Here is a 16,267-nt window from a genome sequence, read left to right on the forward strand (position 1 = left end):
TAGCGAGGATTTTCTATGTTCTGCAAGCGTTAACTTTGCCAAGGACTTCAGTGCAAAGGTTGCACAGAGTGTTTGCAACGTTTATTTGGTCGTCAACATGGGAACGTACCAGCCGATGCAATCTGTTCCATACGGTGCGGAACGGGGGGCTAGGATTATCAAATTTATTTCTGAGGCAGATAGTGACTAGATTCTTTTTCTTGCGTCAAGATAATGATTTTCTGCGAACTATTATACAAGTGCGATTGTCAGAATCACTGCCTGATTATGTTGTGTCATCCGTGTCTGCAGGTCGGAGTGGGTTAAGTGCTTTCTTGCAAGAAGTTGTTGCAGCAGTGCGTATTCTTCGGTCAAAATTTTCCGATGAGTATCTAGCCATTGTAACAAGGAAAATATGTACAAGGACCTGCTCGATGAGTTTCTGCCAGTGCCTGTTTATCGCAGTGTATATCTTTTGGGTCGCGAACGCGATGTGCTAAAAAGGGTCAAAAGAATGCCGGTGAAGCCTTCAGTGCGTTCTTTCTTTTTTCATTTGCATACTGGAACCCTCCCAGTGAAGCCATGGTTGCAGAGCAAAGGCCTTTTTGTACCTTGGTCAGTGGAATGTCTAATTTGCCAAAAAGTGGAAACTATAGAGCATATCCTTCTCGATTGTCATGACGCTGTCTTTCTTTGGGATGTCTTGAAACGCACCCTGAAAAAAGAGTTACCTTTGACGCCTTTTGGAATACGCTTCCTACCATGTGCAGAAACAGGTGAAGTGCCTTACGATCTGCTAATGTTGCTCTGCATGCATAGCCTATGGCGCACGCGAATGGATGTCAGGCATGAACATGCTGTTGTGCATCCTGCACATCAGTATTTCATTAAAAGCATCATGTTCGCACAGGAAGTTTTCGGACAGCGAGCTCCACAACCTGAGTGGTTGCCTGTCCTCGACCAACTAAAATCATTTAACCCATTTTATCATCGTGCACTAGCTAGAAACTGACCAGTGCTTTTATTGTCATGTCATTGTATTTTTGTGTTTCGTTTTTCCGGCCAAGTCGGTAATAAAGATGTTAATGGCGTGTTAGTTCGGGGCGTGGGAGCCCCGCATGCGAGGAACCTCTCAAGGCAGTTGCTGGGTGGAGACTGGGGGTTTATTGCTTTTAGAGGGAGAGAGAGAAAGAGAGAGAGAGAGAGAGGGCGAGTGTACAAGAATGCACTTTCGCTGCTGTGGGAATGCAGACGGTCACGGCAAGGAAATGGGGAATGCGCCAGTCGACGGGGCCGTGGGGATCAGACGTCGTCGGGGGAGACAGACGCCTGCCTGCTTTTGTGGGGAATGGCCGGCCGGCGCTTGTTTCTTGGAAGCGGGCGGCGGGTATGCGCGGAGGAGGCAAGGGCTGCTGGAGCGGCCTTGAGTCGCAAAGGTCGACGAACACGACATCCCTTCCTCCTTAGTTGGGGTTACCGTATCGGTCGGGCGGGCGCCGTTCACGCTGGGGGCGTAGCGCTTGCTGTTGCGTGGACCCGTTGGGTTGGTCTCCGCCAGGTTCTGTCGCACTGTCGTCCAGACTGGCCGCCGGTTCTCCATGCTCGGAGGGGGGCGCTGTAGACAGATCGCGGACAGGCGAAGTCTCCGCTGGCAGTGTGATCACGTACGGAGCCGGCACAGTGTATTGTTCGCTTGCTGCTGGTCCGTTCGTCCGATGGTCTGGCGGCGGATCATCCGTCGGGTAGGCTGCTGCACCTGGCTTAATGTGATCCAGGTGCCGACGAACCGCTCCGCTTTTAGACTTGATTAGCCAAGATCGATGTCCGAGCCTCTTCAATACGGTTCCTTCAGTCCAAGCAGGGCTTCCTGTGAAGTTGCGGATAAAGACTGGTTGTCCTACGTGCACTCTTCTCGGCGACTTAGTCACGCTGTGGTCAGAGGTCGCTTTCTCAGCAGGTCGTGGATGAATGCGTGTGAGTGCGGTTGTGAGCTCGCGACCGAACATGAGTGCGGCTGGCGTTCTGCCCGTCGTCGCTGAAATCGTCGTGTGCGCTTGAGCAGAAATCGAGCCAGTCTGCACGCGAATGTTCCAGACTGGTCCTTGGCCAAAGCCTGCTTCGTCTCGAAAACCATTCTTTCGGCTTGCCCATTAGTGGCTGGATAATAGGGTGCACTCGTAATGTGCGTCACCCCGTTCTTCTTTAGGAAATTTTCCATTTCCGTAGAAACAAAGGACGGGCCGTTGTCTGTTACCAGCCTTTCGGGAAGGCCGAACGTCGCGAACAGGTTTCGTTGTTCCTCGATCAAAGTCGATGACTGTATGTTTCGCATGCAGCGCACTTCGAGCCATTTGATGTACGCGTCGACAACAATTAGCAGCATCCTTCCTTCCACGGGGCCCGCGAAGTCAGCGTGGATTGTGTGCCATGGTGCTGTCGCGCGCTTCCAATCAGGAGGTGGTGCCTTGGGTGGCGCTCTTTGATGCTGACAGCAAGCCGAACACCTTTTGACCAGGTTCTCGATGTCTTTGTCGACACCGGGCCACCAGAAATAGCTTCGAGCGCATGCCTTCATAGCAACTATGCCCCTGTGACCAGAGTGTGCGGCGCCGAGCACGTCTTTCCTCGCTTTCGCCGGGACGACCAGTCTGATACCTCTAAGAAGGCAACCTTCTTGTAGCGAAAGCTCAGGTCCAAGCTTAGTGAACACCGAAAATTCCTGTTTTGGCAACCTGTGCAGCTCTCCAATAGCGACAGCTCTCACTACGCGGGACAGTAACGGGTCATCCTGGGTCATTTCCGCGAGTTGACGTGGGGACAATTCGAAACTTGGCGTGGAAGCCAGCATGAGCACATCTCCAGGTGGGCATGGTTCATCTACCTGGGCGGGCAGTGGCAGCCTGCTGAGTGCGTCAGCATTTTGGTGCAGGCGTCCAGGCCTGTACACCAAATCGTAGTCGTACGTGGCTAGCTTTAAGCACCATCGGGTCATCCTAGGGGAGAGCACCGGAGGTAACTGCTTCTTTTCTCCCATGATGCCCAGGAGCGGTTGGTGATCCGTTAATACGGTCACGTGCCGGCCAGCGATATACTGGTGAAAGTGGCTCACGCCATAAACCACCGCGAGACCCTCCTTGTCCAGCTGGGAGTAGTTTTTCTCCGCGCTTCCCAAAGTTCGCGACGCGAAAGCAATGGGAGCCTCTCTGCCGGACGCATCTTTCTGAGCGAGAATTGCGCCGACGCCATATGGTGACGCATCCACGGACAGAAGGAGAGGCTTTGTCTCGTCATAATGCGCAAGCACTGTTGAAGATCGTATCAACCTCTTAAGCGCATCGAACGCAGTCTGGTGCTTTTTCTCCCACGCCCAGGGCCTGTTCTTCTCAAGGAGCTTGTATAGATCTGAGCAACCGTAGCTCTGTTCTTCAAAAACCGATCATAGAATGCTAGGAGCCCTAGGAAGGCCTGCAGAGAGGTCTTGTCAGTCGGTTTCGGCGCGTGAAGGATTGCCTGAACCTTTTCCTCGGTTGTGTGGACACCCTTAGCGTCAATCTTGTGTCCCAGAAACTCGACTGAGCTTATGCCGAAGCGGCATTTCTCTTGCTTGAGGCGCAACCCTTTCTCGCTTAGCCTCGACAGGACTTGGTCCAGACGTTGCGCATGTTCCGTAGTGTCTTTCCCACTGACAATAATGTCGTCAAGGTAAACACTCACCCCTGGAATTCCTGCTAGTGTTGTCTCCATCATACGCTGGAAGATGGCAGGAGCAGCAGATATTCCGAAAGGCAGCCGGTTCACCCTGAACAATCCCTTGGTGGTGTTGACGGTGAGCAATGCGGCTGTCTCGTAGTCAACCTTTAGCTGCTGATAGGCCTGGTAGAGGCCAAGCGTTGAGAAGATGGTGCCGCCAAGCAACTTTGCGAATACCTCTCCGGTTGTCGGTAGCGGGTATGCCGTCTTCTTGACCACTGCGTTTACCGTGCTCCTGTAGTCGCCGCAAACGCGAAATGTGCCGTCCCCTTTGCGCACCCACACTAAAGGTGTGGCCATCACGGCATGTTGCGTCGGCTCCAGGATGCCTTGCTTTTGCAGACGGTCGAGCTCTTCCTCCATTGGCTCTTGGTAGGCTAGAGGTACTGGACGTGCCTTACAGAACTTTGGCTTTGCACCTTCTTGCAAGTCCAAATGAACCAAAGGTCCCACGTAGCCGTCGATGTCTTGCTTGAATACATCGGGATGGCGTGCGAGAACCTCCCGGAGCTTTTCACTTGGCTCAGCTACCTGGTTAATTCCCTGCACGCAGATGTGCAGCGCCGAAAACCAGTGACGTCCTAGCAAGTTGCAGCCAGTTCCTTTCATCACCAGCAGGGGTAGCACACATTCCTTTGATTTAAATCGCACACGAACTTGTGCTGATCCGAGGGTGCGAAGTTCCTCTCCTCTCCGTTTCGTTGAAGCGCGCGAGAGCATTGACTTATGCAACGCCAGGCCGGCGGCAGCAAGCCCGCGATGGCGCCGTGGTAGCACGCAGCGCTGGAGATGCGATGAGGCTCTCGAGGAAAGAGGGTGGTGGTAAGGGGAAACGATGTGGGGGAGGAGAGAAGTAGAGGAGGTGGTGAAAGAAGGAACGGAGAAGAGGAGGAGGAGAGGCGGCGTTGGGCGAGGAGACATATGCAACGCCAGCCCGGGATCAGCCGTCAAGGGGTTCTCTCGAAAGCTTCGGGGCGTTCGTTGGCCATGTTTGGTGGTAAACAGCCTCGCTGATCAGAGAACATGATGCACCCGTGTCGACTTCGAACGTTAGGTGCCTTCCCTCGACTTCAACGACAACAAGGTATTTGGGGCAGGGTTTTCGCCCACTTACTGCGTGAAGCTCGTAGCATGGATCGCTGTGCGTAGTGTCGTTGCTCGCGGACTGAGCGCTCACACTGTGCGTTCCTTGCCTGATGTTAGAATTGTCTCCCTTGCTTTTCTTCTTCAGAGTGATGCAAGCGTTCTCGATGTTACCCTTCTTGGAACAAAAGCGGCATTGAGCTGTCCTGAACTTGCAGGTAGCAGCGTCGTGCAAGCCGTCACATCGGTAGCAACGCCGTTGCTGCGGTGCGTTCTTGCATTCCTTTGTGGGTTGAGAAGTCTTGTGCACTTCTGCGGAGCTCGTCGCTCCCTTGAGTCCTCGCTGCTGCCTTGATGCACTTTCTGATGACAGAGATAGGTCCAAAGCACGTTGGAACGTCAAATCTTTCTCCGCGAACAGTCTCTGTTGCAGGTGCTCGTCGCGGATCCCGCACACGAACCTGTCGCGAAACATGACGTCCTGGGGCAGCATGGTGGGGTTCGTTACGACGGCTGTATCGCTTCTGTCGGAGGCGTCGATGTTGTAGACGTTGTCGTTAGCACCCCAAAGTTGCAATCGGCTGTCAAACCTCTGAGGGCTGCGACGTAGCTGCTGATCGATTCCTCCGGCAGCTGGTCACGTCGCTGAAAAACTTACCAGCTGTACAGCTCAGATGGTCTGGGATCGAAGTGCTTCTGGAGAAGTGTGACCAGATCTTCATAGCTGACTTCTCCAGGAGTCTTCGGTGCGACCAGCGCGCAGGCAGTCTCGAAGGTGTCGGCTCCGCATAGCGTCAGGAGGAGCGCGCGCTTCTTTGCTTCGTTGGATACGTCATTTGCCACGAAGTAGAAGGCGAGGCGCTGTATCCATGATGACCAATTCTTGCCGTTAAAAGACTCGATGCCACCGTGTAGTCCTCCAGTAGCCATCGGTGACACTTCGAACTGCGTGCGTTCTAGAGCCTACTTCTCGTCGCCAGTGTTAATGGCGTGTTAGTTCGGGGCGTGGGAGCCCCGCATGCGAGGAACCTCTCAAGGCAGTTGCTGGGTGGAGACTGGGGGTTTATTGCTTTTAGAGGGAGAGAGAGAAAGAGAGAGAGAGAGGGAGGGGGAGGGCGAGTGTACAAGAATGCACTTTCGCTGCTGTGGGAATGCAGACGGTCACAGCAAGGAAATGGGGAATGCGCCAGTCGACGGGGCCGTGGGGATCAGACGTCGTCGGGGGAGACAGACGCCTGCCTGCTTTTGTGGGGAATGGCCGGCCCGCGCTTGTTTCTTGGTAGCGGGCGGCGGGTATGCGCGGAGGAGGCAAGGGCTGCTGGAGCGGCCTTGAGTCGCAAAGGTCGACGAACACGACAAAAGAAAAAAAAGGGTAGCGTGGCCGAGCGGTCTAAGGCGCTGGTTTAAGGCACCAGTCTCTTCGGGGGCGTGGGTTCGAATCCCACCGCTGCCATGATTTTTTCCTTATGCTTTTTGTGTCCCTGCCCTGTTGAGTGGCCAGCTGCGCACCCTCCTCCTCCTCCTTCTTGTAATCCGAGTGCAGAAGAGCAATTGCGTGGAGAGGAAGTTAGAAGCTGGAGTATCGGTAGCGTGGCCGAGCGTTCTACTTCCGGCCACGCCAGTGAACGGTCGCAGAATCATGAGCTCCGGTGGAGCGGCGATAGCGGCCCTTGCTGGCCGCGGAAACAGGTCCGACATTGAAGCAGATAAGGATTACGAGATTATTTTGCCTACTCTGCCAACAGGACGTGTTGTTCTCAACACGGTGTTTTTGCATGGCGACGTGCGAGCGCGGCCTTACAAAGTCGAAGACTTTCGTGACGCCCTCGCCCAAGCGGGTGCGCTCCCCGACGTTGTGGCGTTGGGGGCGTACCAAATCAACCATGTTTGGGCGATGACACTCAACAGCGCTGAAGCAACGAAGCGATTGGCGGCTTTCAAGGAGCTTCCAGTTAAAGGACGTCGGTGTCTTATATTCGACCCCGAGGACCACGTGCTGAAACTGCGGCTACACTGGATGCTGCACGTCGTCGCCGACGAAGATATCCGGACTGCGTTTGCGGCCTTCGGGAACGTGACGGAGGTAACCCGTGAGCGTTGGCGAGTGCAAGGAGTGAAAGAAAAGGGCTCCACCACAAGGATAGTTCTGCTCAAGCTGAAGCCTGGAATGAAGGCGGACGACCTCCCCTGCCAGATAAGAGTCGCCGGCGAGCTTGCCCTTGTGGTCGTGCCTGGGCGGCCCATGCAGTGTTTGCGTTGTCAGGGAAGCGGACATGTCCGACGTGACTGCAAGATACCTCGCTGCTCACGCTGCCGACGCTTCGGACATTCGGAAGATGGGTGTGTCCGCACATACGCTGCCGCAACGGTGCCAGCGCTTAGAGAGGAGACACCGGAAGACGTTATGGACGTCGTCGAGGCTGAGGAAGCAGCCAAGGGGACCGATGGTGTGGAAAGCTCTGCGGTGGCCCCCAGCGTGACAACTCCGACGACCACTGAAAAAGAGGCGGGGAGGGCGTGGACAAGAAACAGGTACTGTCATCCGCTGTTTCGGAGGTGCCTGTGAGCGAGGAAGCGCCCCTTCAAGGGACAAGTGCTCCGGCGGCATCGGCGGATGAGAACACCAATGCGGAGAACGTCGGCCGGTCAACGAGCGCTGGCAGTGCGCCGAAGCGCCCGCACGCCGACGCCGGTGACGGAGCGGATAAGCAGCTCCCTGGCAACGCCGAGGAACCACCAGCGAAAACTGTGCAGGGACGACGACCTTCCTTCAGACCGCAACCTAACGTCGCGACGGGCCGGAGGGCAGCCGGAAAGCCGCTCTCGCAGCTCGTCCAGCCCGATAATTACGATGGCGGCGGGACTTCTGGAAGCGTCTAGCGACGTGCTAGGCGCGAAAGGTAAGCACCATGCTCCCAGCGTCCTTCTAAAGTACGAAAATGGCGATGCAAAAGTCACTGAGCGTAGCAACGCTTAACGTCCGTGGGTTTGCATCGAAAAGAAAGCAAAGTCAAGTATACCGTATTTTAACGGACCAGGACGTGGACGTGTTGGCGGTTCAGGAAACCAAAATAGAAGGGGAAGAGGACACGGGGAGCATGGTGCAGCGTTTCACGTCGAGGTACGATGTGGCTGTTAGTCACGCGGCTGGCACATCGGGCGGGGACCTTCTGTTCGTTAAGAAGTTGCCAGGACTGACAGTGCAAGAAGTGATTTCATGTATGCAAGGTCGCCTTATTGTTTGTGACTTCGTTTTTCATAACAGCGAATGGCGCGTTCTTTGTGTTTATGCACCGAATGCGGCTGATGAAAGGTTAAAATTTTTCGTGAGCATCCAGCGATATCTAAATAGTGGGCGACAACTCGTCGTTATGGGCGATTTCAATTGTGTCTTAAGTGCTCGAGATAAGACAAGTAGCCGCGCCTTTAGAGACGCAAGCACGGATGTTTTGTCGCAGCTAGTTGGCGAATTTGCTCTAGATGATGTAGCGGAGTGTTTGGAGGGAGCGCGCAGCGTGAAATACACGCATTTCCAAGGTTCTAGTCATGCCCGGCTCGACCGTATTTATTTATCGTTGGATGCGATTGCGAAATGCCAAAATTATGTCGTTATGCCAGTGTCTTTTTCGGATCACTGTCTTGTGAAATGTACAATCGGCCCTAGAAACCGAAGGAAAAAATTTGTGTGGGGACTGTGGAAGCTAAACTCCAAACTCTTAGAAGATGAAGCTTTAGTTGAAATAATTGCAGGGAAGCTTAAAGAGATAGAACAACGGCCTTGCACCACCATTGGAGAGCAGTGGGAATGGTGCAAACAAGAAATTAAGATGAAAGCTATAGAAAGAGGCAGTTGTATTCGACATGACGAAAAGCGAGAAGAAGCTTATTTAAGGGCGACACTAAATCAGTTAATAGCGCACGAGTGCAAAGAGCCAGGGGTCTATAATGACGATATCAGAAAACTGAAAAAGAAAATTGAGTTATTAGATGAAGATCGATATCGAGGAGCGCTCGCTCGCGCCAGGGCCGAAAGATGTGCAGCAGGCGAGACGCCCACTAAACGGGCTCTCGGTCTCGAGAAAGCTCATGGTCGTCGAAACGACATAGAAGAGATAGAGTGGAACGGCAACCTCGTGACAGATAAAGACGGCATTGCACGTGAGTTTTACGAATACTATCAGCAACTGTTTGCATTTCGCGACATGAACATCGACAGGTTTAAGCGCGTGTTTCTTTCTTCCTTGCCACGACTAGATGCTGACACAACAGAAAGGTTGGAGCTGCCGATTTCCGAACATGAAGTTGAGCGTGCCATTGATAATCTAAATCCAGGGAAGTCGCCAGGGCCTGATGGCTTGAGCGCGGCTTTTTATAAAGCATTTAAAAAAGTGTTGTCCCCATTGTTAGCTGCAGTATTTAACGAAGGCTACGATCTTAACTTGTTGCCGCCTTCTTTTGCGTCGTCACATACTGTATTAATCCCTAAAACAGAACGAACTGAGAAATCGAGATTGGTGACGTCATACAGGCCAATAGCCCTAACAAATGTTGATTACACGATACTTATGAAAGTACTAGCAGCCAGATTACAGACCGTTATTAAGGAGATTGTTGGGCCTCACCAGACTTGCGGGATCAAGGGAAGGACCATTGCTACGAACATACATAAGGCGAGATGCGTACTGGAGTGTTGTGATGCAACATGCGGTAGCGTTGCGGTTCTGCAACTCGACCTTGAAAAAGCGTTTGATTGTGTTTCACATGATGCCTTGTTTGCAGTTCTAGATTACATCAATGTGGGTTCTGTTATCAGCGAGGGCGTAGCCTTGGCGTACCGAAACTGCACTACAAGATTAATTGTCAACAAGGAACTTGGTGCACCCGTGAACGTGCGACGTTCGGTGCGTCAGGGTTGCCCCCTCAGCCCGCTTCTGTTCTGCATTTATATTGAAACTTTGTGCTTGTCAATCCTTGAGAATGAATCTGTACAGGGCTTTCAAGTCCACATGACGGAGGTCAAACTTTTGGCGTATGCTGATGACGTAGCCGTCTTCTGTACGAACAGAGAGAGCGTTAGCGTGGCAGTCGAAGCCGTGAAAGATTTCAGCACGACCACTGGAAGTCCGGTGAATTGGGGAAAGTGTCTAGGGTTTTGGCACGGAGAGTGGCCATCGACGCCTTACACGTTTGCCAACGTGACTTGGGCCACAACACCGGTTAAGTGCTTGGGTGTGCCTCTAGAATGCTATGAAGACAGTGAGCCATTTTGGCGCGATCAAGCCCAAGAAATCCGTGAGAAGGCTGACAAATGGAGCGGTGTGGCGCTGTCTATCTTTGCACGCGCAACGGTGTGTAATCTGTTTTTTGTTGCCAAGTTGTGGTATGTAATGCAAACGCTTCACTGTTCCAGGTTAAACATTCAGAGGCTGCATCGGGTATTTGCCGCTTTTGTTTGGGCGTCGAATTGGGAACGGTGTAGACGGGATAACTTGTTTCGGCGTGTCAAAGACGGGGGTCTTGGGCTAGCACACTTATTCGCCCGACAGCTTGTAAACAGATTCATTTTCTTCCGCGACGTAAATGATCCATTTCTGCGCACTGTTTGCCAAGTAAGGCTCGTGCGGGCGTTGCCAAATTTTGTTGTTGCCACAGAAAGTATGCCAGGGCGCCTTTTTGGTTTTTTAAGAGAAGTCGTAAACAGCGTCAGAATTTTGACAACTCGTTTTTCGATTCAATATTTGTGTTCAGTAAATAGGAAAAAATTGTATAAGGATGTGTGCGATGACTTTTTCTCCGTTCCTGTGTACAGAGCCTTGTACAACGGCTATCCGGGTCAAGATGTATTGAAGCGGCTCAAAAGGATGCCAGTTTCCCCAGGAGTAAAAATGTTTTTCTTTTAGCTGCATACTGGAACGTTGTCGGTAAAAACATTTCTTGAGGACAGGGGCTTTTTTCTGCCATGGGGGTCACTTTGTTTAATATGCAAACAGCCTGAGACAATAGATCATGTTTTTCTACACTGTTGGGAGGGGGTTTATTTTTGGGACGTGCTGCAAAGAACCCTTAAAAAAGACTTACCGTTAGATACACATAGCATCAGGTTCCTATCAACAGATAACGAAGACGGCATACCTTTTGATACCGTCATGTTAATCCGTCTGCACAGCCTCTGGCGGTCCCGGATGGCTGGGTATCATTTAGACCCCGATGCTCGCCCTGCAAGGCTCTACTTTCGTGAAAGTATGCATGCCTTTGTTGAAATGCACAAATTGAAGTGTACAGTTCCAGAATGGCTGCCAAGATTAGAGCCCTTGATCCATTTGAGAGAATTTTAAAACGACAACGTCATCCCACCTAAGGATGACAGCTTCCTTATTACTATCATTTCCACGTGAACTTTTGGCTGTGAGTTCGCTTAATTTTTCCGTGTACGATTTTGTACTGTGTAAGTATCCGGAAATAAAGAAAAAAAAAGGTAGCGTGGCCGAGCGGTCTAAGGCGCTGGTTTAAGGCACCAGTCTCTTCGGGGGCGTGGGTTTGAATCCCAACGGTGCAATGATTTTTTCCTTATGCTTTTTGTGTTCCTGCCCTGTTGAGTGGCCAGCTGCGCACCCTCCTCCTCCTCCTTCTTGTAATCCGAGTGCAGAAGAGCAATTGCGAGGAGAGGAAGTTAGCAGCTGGAGTATCGGTAGCGCGGCCGATCATTCTACTTCCGGCCACCGAGCGTGACGGACGCAGGATCATGAGCTCCCACGGAGCTGCGACAGCGGCCCTTGCCGGCCGCGGAAACAGGCTAGATGTAAAAGATGATAACGACTACCAGATTATTTTGCCGCAGCTGCCCACCGGGCGTGTCGTGTTAAACACGGTTTTCTTGCATGGTGACGTGCGTGCGAGGCCCTTTCGGGTCGAAGATTTTCGTGAAGCCTTGGTCGAGACTGGTACGCTCCCCGACGTGGTGGCTTTGGGGGCGTATCAGGTGAAGCACGTCTGGGCGGTGACTCTCAGTAGCGCGGAGGCAACGAAGCGCCTTCTCGCTTTTAAGGAGGTTCAGGTGAAAGACCGCCGGTGCATCATTATCAACCCAGAAGACCAACAGGTGAGACTGCGACTGCATTGGATGTTGCATGGCGTGGCAGACGAAGACATAAGGACGGCCCTCGCTGCATTCGGAACTGTTACCGAAGTCACTCGGGAGCGCTGGCGGGTTCAAGGTTTCCACCAGAAATGGTCGACTACAAGAGCCGTGCTCATGAAGCTGAAAGCTGGCATGAAAGTGGACGACCTCCCGCACCAAATCCGAGTCGCGGGAGAGCTGGCTCTCGTTGTCGTGCCCGGAAGGCCAATGCAATGTCTGCGCTGTGGAGGCAAGGACCACGTCCGCAGGGATTGCAAGGTACCGCGATGCACCCAATGTAGACGGTACGGTCATGTTGCGGCGGACTGCGTGCGGACCTATGCAGCGGCGACAGGGTCGACGGCCAGGGACGAGTCGGTAGACCTGCTGATGGATGTAGACGAGGCTGAAGCTGCTGCGAAGGGTGCCGGAGGTGACGAAGGGCTGGCAGCGACGAAGCATTCATCGGTGTCTACGGGGGAAGAGAGCAAGATGACCGACAGCGCGGAGACGCAGACTGCGGCAGCGGTATCACCCGAGACAGCTGAAAGAGCGTCAACTGAGGGTGGGAGCCCTCAGCTTGACGAGTCGCTGAAACAAATGGACTGTGAGGCCGCGACGCGTAAGGACAACACTATCGTGGCCAGTGTCTCCTGCCCCGCAAAACGCTCCCACGCACAGACCGACAGTGAAGAAGACCAGGCGGCCGCGACTAACGCAGAGGAGCCGCCTCCAAAAGCACATCCAGTACGACGACCACCTTTCAAGCCGCGGCCAAATGTCGCGACGGAAAGACGGCCGGCCGATAAGCCGGCACCGCAGCAGAGTGACCCTGGTCCACCCGATGACTCAGAGGCAAAAGACGGCGTCTAGCTTGGTGCTAGGCGTGAAAGGTAAGCACCATGCTTCCGGCCTCTTTTTTCGCTATCAAAATGTATCCGGAGTCGTGCCTTATTTTCGCCACGCTTAACGTAAGGGGCATGAGCGGGAAGCGAAAACAGAGTCAAGTGCTCCGCCTTTTGACGGACAGAGACATAGATGTTCTAACCGTACAAGAAACCAAAGTGGAAGGGGAGGTGGAGACTGGAGGCATGGTGCAACGATTCACGTCGAGGTACTATGCAATTGTGAGCCATGCAATTGGCAACTCTGCTGGGTGTGCTGTGTTTGTGAAAAAGTTGCCTGGACTCGAAATACAGGCGTATTTTTCTTCTCAATCGGGCCGCTACGTAGTATGCGATTTTTTGTACTGCAACGTTGAGTGGCGTGTGCTGTGCATTTATGCGCCAAACGTAGTGGAAGACAGGGCAACGTTTTTTGAGAACCTGCAACAGTATCTTCTTTCCGACAAATAAATAGTTCTCATGGGTGACTTTAACTGTGTTTTGAGCGCTCGCGATAAGAGTAGCACCCGAGCCTTCAGGGACAGAAGTACTGAGGTTTTAAATCAAATGATAGACGAATACGCCTTGGAAGATGTTGCCGAATGCTTAGAGGGCGCACGCGATGTGCAGTACACGCACTTTCAACGTGTCAGTCACGCGCGCCTCGACCGCATATATATGTCACTTGATTTATTGCCGAAATGTCATAAGTACAATGTTTTGCCTGTGTCCTACTCTGATCACTGTGTAGTCGAGTGCTCTGTAGGATCGAAGAAGCGAAATGACAGCTTTTCGTGGGACCTATAGAAACTAAACTCTAACCTGCTAAGTGACAAAACTTTCACTGATGCCGTGGTAGAAAAGATTAATAAAATAGAGAGGGAGGGAAAAAACGAAGTCGGGTTGCAGTGGGAACTAGCGAAACAAGACATTAAAATGAAGGCTATAGAACGGTCCACCGTTCTAAGGCACGAAGAACGATTACAAGAGAGGCAGCTGAAAGTTATGCTAGAAAAATTGTTAGCTCAAGAATGCAAACAACCGGGCATATTTATGGAAGACATCAAGAAAACAAAGCAAAAGCTGGAAATTATCGAAGAAAAACGGTATCAGGGAGCGCTAGTTCGGGCGCGAGCGGCAGATTTGGTCGCGGGAGAAACGCCCACTAAGCGGGCGCTTGGAATGGAAAAGGCGCACGCTCGACGAAACCAGATTCAAGAGGTAGAATGGGCAGGAACTTCAGTCTCTGATAACGATAGCATACAGCTGGCCTTCTTTGAGCACTTTCGGACAATCTTCGTGCAACATGAAGTCGACTCGAATGCATTTAGAGACGAGTTTTTGAAAGATATGCCACGGCTGGATGACGAGCAAAAAGAAATTTTAGAGCAGCAGATTACGCCGCAAGAAGTCGAACGCGCTATAGAAAGCTTAAACCCTGGAAAATCTCCAGGCCCGGATGGTTTAAGTGCTGTTTTTTATAAAGTGTTTAAGAGTGAATTAACCCCTTTGCTGACTTCTTTATTTAACGAAGCCTACAATCGTAATGCTCTGCCTCCATCCTACGGTACGTCCCATACAGTACTCATTCCTAAAACAGATGACGCGCAAAAACTTAAACTGGTTACAGCATATAGGCCCATCTCGCTGACGAACGTCGATTACAAAATTTTTATGAAGGTGCTAGCTGCCAGACTTCAGATGGTAATTAAAGAAATCGTTGGCCCTCATCAAACGTGTGGCATAAAGGGGCGGTCTATTGCTTATAATATTCACAAAGCAAGAAGTGTGTTGGAGTGCTGTGACGCCATTGGCGCTCGTGTGGCAGTTCTCCAACTAGATTTAGAAAAAGCTTTTGACTGTGTTGCGCATGACATATTGTTTTCTATGCTTCATCATGTTAATTTAGGCACTGTTATCACTGAGGGTGTGGCCTTGGCGTACTGAAATTGCACTACCAGGTTAATTGTTAATAAATCGTTGGGGGCCCCCATTAACGTTCAGCGTTCTGTTCGCCAGGGTTGCCCCCTCAGTCCTCTTTTGTTTTGTTTCTATATAGAAACTTTGTGTAAGCACATTATTAGAAATAATGCTGTTCAAGGATTTCAACTACAGACGGCTGAAGTCAAGATCCTAGCATATGCAGATGATGTTGCTGTTTTTGGCGTGAGTCACGATAGCATTCGTAACGCGGCCGACGGGGTCAAGCGTTTCAGCACTGTGACGGGGAGCAGGGTTAACTGGGGGAAGTGTGAAGGGGTTCTGGCATGGACAGTGGCCAGTGACCCCAAAGAATTTTGCTAACGTGACCTGGCACACGACCCCTGTGAAATACTTGGGTGTCCCGCTGGAAAATTACCGCGACAGCGAACCGTATTGGACACGACAGGTGCAAGAAACACGCGATAAGGCTGAAAAGTGGAAAGCGTCCTATTTATCTATTTTTGCGAGAGCCACAGTGTGCAATCTGTTTTTCATCAGCAAACTGTGGTATGTGATGCAAGTGATGCATTGTTCGCGAATTAATGTACAAAAGTTTCATCGTATTTTTGCTGTTTTTGTGTGGGCCTCGAAATGGGAGAGGTGTACGCGAACCAATTTGTTCAGAATGAGGGATGGAGGACTCGGGCTTGGACATTTATTTGCGAAGCAATTGGTCAATAGATTCTTGTTTTTGCGCGATGTTAATGATCCTTTTCTGCGCACAGTGTGCCAAGTAAGGCTCGGTAGGGCTTTGCCAGACTTTGTGATTTCAACTGAGTGTATGACGGGTGCCATGTTTGGTTTTTTCAAGGAGATAGTCGCCAGCGTCCGATTTTTGAATTCTAGATTTTCAAAACAATATTTGAGTGATGTGAGCCGGAAAGATTTGTACAAGGATTTGTGTGACATCCTCTTTCCGGTGCCCTTGTACAGGGCCATGTACTGTGGAGGGCCGGGCTACAACGTTTTAAAAAGAGTAAAGAAAATGAAGGTTCCACCGGGAGTCAAGAGTTTCTTCTTAAGTTGCACTCTGGAACTTTACCTGTGAAAACTTTTCTTGAGGCAAAACAGATATTCCTTCCTTGGGGGTCGCACTGTCTCATATGCAAACAGCCGGAGACAATTGATCACGTCTTTTTGCACTGTTGGGAAGGGGTCTATTTCTGGGACGTGCTGCAGAGGACATTAAAGAAACAGCTTCCAATCCACTCATACGGAATAAGGTTTTTGCCAACCAAGAACGAGGATGGGGTACCGTTAGACTTAGTCATGCTGGTGGGCCTCCACAGTATATGGCGCTCCCGCATGGCAGGGTATCATTGTGACCCTGACGCACGGCCAGCCCGTATGTATTTTAGAGAAAGTATGCACAAGTTTCTGGAAGAACAAAAGCTAATAGTGGAGGTTCCTGAGTGGTTACCAAGGCTGGAACCCCTCGTAACTTTAAGATAATTTTAACCTAAGTCAGGCC

General features: G+C 51.5%; 1 non-coding gene across 1 annotated transcript; it reads left to right on the top strand.

Moving 5' to 3' along the window:
• The first annotated feature begins 6,183 nt into the window (after window positions 1-6,183).
• Window positions 6,184-6,265, top strand: TRNAL-AAG (transfer RNA leucine (anticodon AAG)). The gene has a single exon. It is a non-coding gene; the product is annotated as a tRNA-Leu (tRNA).
• The last annotated feature ends 10,002 nt before the right edge of the window (window positions 6,266-16,267 follow it).

Source organism: Amblyomma mixtum, chromosome 5, assembly GCF_055824585.1.
Source record: "Amblyomma mixtum isolate Tamu chromosome 5, ASM5582458v1, whole genome shotgun sequence".
Classification (NCBI taxonomy): Eukaryota; Metazoa; Arthropoda; class Arachnida; order Ixodida; family Ixodidae; genus Amblyomma; species Amblyomma mixtum.